The following is a 5098-nucleotide window of genomic DNA, read 5'->3' as shown; positions in this document are numbered from 1 at the left end:
TTCCTCTCCACCCCTCCCTCTCCACCCCTCTTCCTCTCCACCCCTCCCTCTCCACCCCTCCACCTCTCCTTCTCCACCCTTCCACCTCTCCGCCTCCCTCTCCACCCCTCCACCTCTCCTTCTCCACCCTTCCACCCCTCCACCCCTCCCTCTCCCCTCTTTCTCCACCCCTCCACCTCTCCACCCCTCGCTCTCCCCTTCCTTCTCCACCCCTCCACCTCTCCACCCCTCCCTCTCCCGCTCCTTATCCACCCCTCCCTCTCCACCCCTCCCTCTCCACCCCTCCACCTCTCCTTCTCCACCCCTCCCTCTCCCCCTCCCTCTCCACCCCTCCCCTCCACCCCTCCACCTCTCCTTCTCCACCCTTCCACCTCTCCCCAGCCCTGATGCATGCTGTGGTATTCGGTAACGTGACAGCCATCATCCAGAGGATGTACTCTCGGCGCTCCCTCTACCACACACGTACCAAGGACCTGAAGGACTTTATCCGGGTCCACGGGCTGCCCAAGGCCCTGGAACAACGCATGATGGAGTGCTTCCAGACCACCTGGTCCGTCAACAACGGCATCGACGTCAGCGAGGTGAGCTACCAGGTTTTATGATCTGACCTCAGGCTGTGAACAGGTCAAAGGTTACAATCTGTCTCTGTCATTTTAGGTTACGGTCATACAGAGTTTGTATCGAAAATAGATTTCCTATAGGCCGTTCTGGCTCACACAATGCTAACTTACTTATTAAGGTAGATTTAGCCAATGGTTATTCTATGAGGTTAATACATTGAATGAGGAAGTGAAAAAGTTCACATTTGTTAAACTTTGATGGATAGAATAGTAGCTAGATGTGGAATGTGTTCTTTATTCATCTCTCCTTTCCTCTCCTCTTCTTTCCTCTCTTCTCTCCTCCTCTTCTCCTCTCCTCTCTCCTCCCCTTTTCTCTCCTCTCCTCTCCTCTTCTCTCCTATTTTCTTCTCTCCTCCCTCTCTCTCCTCTCCTCTCTCCTTTCATCTCTTATCTTCTCTCCTCTCCCCGCTCTCACTCTTCTCTCCTGTCTCGCTCCTCTCCTCTCTCTCTCCTCCCTCTTTTCTCCTCTCTCTCCTCTCCTCTCCTCTCCTCTCCTCTCCTCTCCTCTCCTCTCCTCTCCTCTCCTCTACCGTAGCTGTTGAAAGACTTCCCAGATGAGTTGAGGGCAGACATCGCCATGCAGCTGAACAAGGATCTCCTGCAGCTGTCTCTGTTTGAGTCGGCCAGTAGGGGTGTCTGCGCTCCCTGTCCCTCATCATAAAGACATCGTTCTGCGCCCCGGGGGAGTATCTCATCCGCCAGGGAGACGCCCTGCAGGCCATCTACTTTGTCTGCTCTGGGTCCATGGAGGTGCTGAAGGACAACACGGTGCTGGCTATACTGGGTAGGGGACTGGCAGTGTGTGGGGTATGTCTACTTTGTCTGCTCTGGGTCCATGGAGGTGCTGAAGGACAACACGGTGCTGGCTATACTGGGTAGGGGACTGGCAGTGTGTGGGGGTATGTCTACTTTGTCTGCTCTGGGTCCATGGAGGTGCTGAAGGACAACACGGTGCTGGCTATACTGGGTAGGGGACTGGCAGTGTGTGGGGGTATGTCTACTTTGTCTGCTCTGGGTCCATGGAGGTGCTGAAGGACAACACGGTGCTGGCTATACTGGGTAGGGGACTGGCAGTGTGTGGGGGTATGTCTACTTTGTCTGCTCTGGGTCCATGGAGGTGCTGAAGGACAACACGGTGCTGGCTATACTGGGTAGGGGACTGGCAGTGTGTGGGGGTATGTCTACTTTGTCTGCTCTGGGTCCATGGAGGTGCTGAAGGACAACGCGGTGCTGGCTATACTGGGTAGGGGACTGGCAGTGTGTGGGGGTATGTCTACTTTGTCTGCTCTAGGTCCATGGAGGTGCTGAAGGGCAACACTGTGCTGGCAATACTGGGTAGGGGACTGGCAGTGTGTGGGGTATGTCTACTTTGTCTGCTCTGGGTCCATGGAGGTGCTGAAGGACAACACGGTGCTGGCTATACTGGGTAGGGGACTGGCAGTGTGTGGGGTATGTCTACTTTGTCTGCTCTGGGTCCATGGAGGTGCTGAAGGACAACACAGTGCTGGCTATACTGGGTAGGGGACTGGCAGTGTGTGTGTGGGGTCAGGTAGGTGTGTGTGTGTGTGTGTGTGTGTGTGTGTGTGTGTCTGTGTGTGTGTCATGGTGTTGTGGGGTGGTGTGTGTGTGTGTATAAACCTGTCTTCAAAACATCTGTGCAGCCTGTATTATAGATGATGTGTTGGTTATTAATATGGAGGGCCAGTCTTTACCTTTAGCTATCATGATTGGTAGACAAGTGTTACATAAGGAGCTAAAATTGCATGTATCTGTGTGGGGTGGGTGTCTTTATGTCTGTGTGTTGCATCACTTCATGGTGACCTGATTGGCTCTGACTCCTGGTTGTGTTTCCTATGTATCCCCAGGTTGTGGAGACCTGATTGGCTCTGTGTGTGTTTCCTATGTGTGTTGTGGAGACCTGATTGGCTCTGACTTCCTGTGTGTGTTTCCTATGTATCCCCAGGTTGTCACAGGACCTGATTCTCTGACTTCCTGTGTGTGTTTCCTATGTATCCCCAGGTTGTGGAGACCTGATTGGCTCTGACTTCCTGTGTGTGTTTCCTATGTATCCCCAGGTTATGGAGACCTGATTGGCTCTGACTTCCTGTTGTGTTTCCTGTGTGTATCCCCAGGTTGTGGAGACCTGATTGGCTCTGACTCCTGTGTGTGTTTCCTATGTATCCCCAGGTTGTGGAGACCTGATTGGCTCTGACTTCCTGTGTGTGTTTCCTATGTATCCCCAGGTTGTGGAGACCTGATTGGCTCTGACTTCCTGTGTGTTTCCTATGTATCCCCAGGTGTGGGGACCTGATTGGCTCTGACTTCCTGTGTGTGTTTCCTATGTATCCCCAGGTTGTGGGGACCTGATTGGCTCTGACTTCCTGTGTGTGTTTCCTATGTATCCCCAGGTTGTGGAGACCTGATTGGCTCTGACTTCCTGTGTGTGTTTCCTATGTATCCCCAGGTTGTGGAGACCTGATTGGCTCTGACTCCTGTGTGTGTTTCCTATGTATCCCCAGGTTGTGGGGACCTGATTGGCTCTGACTTCCTGGTGTGTGTTTCCTATGTATCTCCAGGTTGTGGAGACCTGATTGGCTCTGACTTCCTGTTGTGTTTCCTATGTATCCCCAGGTTGTGGGGACCTGATTGGCTCTGACTTCCTGGTTGTGTTTCCTATGTATCCCCAGGTTGTGGAGACCTGATTGGCTCTGACTTCCTGTGTGTGTTTCCTATGTATCCCCAGGTCGTGGAGACCTGATTGGCTCTGACTTCCTGTGTGTGTTTCCTATGTATCCCCAGGTTGTGGAGACCTGATTGACTCTGACTTCCTGTGTGTGTTTCCTATGTATCCCCAGGTTGTGGAGACCTGATCGGCTCTGACTTCCTGTGTGTGTTTCCTATGTATCTCCAGGTTGTGGAGACCTGATTGGCTCTGACTTCCTGTGTGTGTTTCCTATGTATCCCCAGGTTGTGGGGACCTGATCGGCTCTGACTTCCTGGTTGTGTTTCCTATGTATCCCCAGGTTGTGGAGACCTGATTGGCTCTGACTTCCTGTGTGTGTTTCCTATGTATCTCCAGGTTGTGGAGACCTGATTGGCTCTGACTTCCTGGTTGTGTTTCCTATGTATCTCCAGGTCGTGGGGACCTGATCGGCTCTGACTTCCTGTGTGTGTTTCCTATGTATCCCCAGGTCGTGGAGACCTGATTGGCTCTGACTTCCTGGTTGTGTTTCCTATGTATCTCCAGGTTGTGGAGACCTGATCGGCTCTGACTTCCTGTGTGTGTTTCCTATGTATCCCAGGTTGTGGAGACCTGATTGGCTCTGACTTCCTGGTTGTGTTTCCTATGTATCTCCAGGTCGTGGGGACCTGATCGGCTCTGACTTCCTGTGTGTGTTTCCTATGTATCCCCAGGTTGTGGAGACCTGATTGGCTCTGACTTCCTGTGTGTGTTTCCTATGTATCTCCAGGTCGTGGGGACCTGATCGGCTCTGACTTCCTGGTGTGTGTTTCCTATGTATCTCCAGGTTGTGGAGACCTGATTGGCTCTGACTTCCTGTGTGTGTTTCCTATGTATCTCCAGGTTGTGGAGACCTGATCGGCTCTGACTCCCTGGTTGTGTTTCCTATGTATCTCCAGGTCGTGGAGACCTGATTGGCTCTGACTTCCTGACCAAGGAGCAGGTTGTGACCTGCCAATGTATGACCCAGGTCAGTCTGAAGGGGCTCAGAGAGGTGCTCTGGCTCTCCTGTCGTGACGCCCAGTGTTTCCTGAGATACAACATGTATCAATCCATACGGTTGATTGGAGACCTGATTCACTGGGACTCTCTGACTTCCTATCTCTGTTTCTATCTATCTCCAGGTCGTGGGGACCTGATCGGCTCTGACTTCCTGGTTGTGTTTCCTATGTATCTCCAGGTTGTGGAGACCTGATCTCTCTCTCTCTCTCTCCTCTCTCTGTGTTTCCTATGTATCCCCAGGTTGTGGGGACCTGATCCTCCACCTGTCTCTCTATCTCTCCCCATCTCTCTCTCTCTTCCTGGTTGTGTTTCTCTCTCTCTCTCTCCAGGTTGTGGGGACCTGATCTCTCTCTGACTTCTCTCTGTCCCCATCTCTCCTCTCTCTCTCTGTATCTCTCTCTCTCTCTCTCTCGCTCTCTGGCTCTCTCTCTCCTCTCTCTTGTGTCTTCTCTCCAGGTCTCTGGAGACTGTCTGATCTGGCTCTGACTTCCTGTCTCTGTCTGGATTAGAAATAGCAGCAGTTTATCTATGTGCCACGGCATCTCCAGGTTGTCCCTGAAGGACTCTGCCTACAGCACAAAGCCCCCCGGATTAATATAGATCCACAACAAACAGATGGGTAGATCAGTGTTTAGAGGGGAGATCTCCTGATAATCAGAGCCCAGTAGTAAAGGATGTAGAGGGGGAGACCTGACTTCAGAGCTCAGTGACTCCAGTAGTAAAGGATGTGATTTCA

General features: G+C 52.3%; 1 pseudogene; it reads left to right on the top strand.

The window, feature by feature from the left end:
- LOC135572513 (potassium voltage-gated channel subfamily H member 8-like) overlaps window positions 1–4555 on the top strand; it is a 5305-nt pseudogene extending 750 nt beyond the window's left edge.
- Window positions 4556–5098: the final 543 nt, after the last annotated feature.

Source organism: Oncorhynchus nerka, linkage group LG2 (assembly GCF_034236695.1).
Source record: "Oncorhynchus nerka isolate Pitt River linkage group LG2, Oner_Uvic_2.0, whole genome shotgun sequence".
Taxonomy (NCBI): Eukaryota; Metazoa; Chordata; class Actinopteri; order Salmoniformes; family Salmonidae; genus Oncorhynchus; species Oncorhynchus nerka.
Note: the sequence above shows the minus strand (reverse complement) of the source record. Positions and strands in the feature narration are given on the sequence as shown.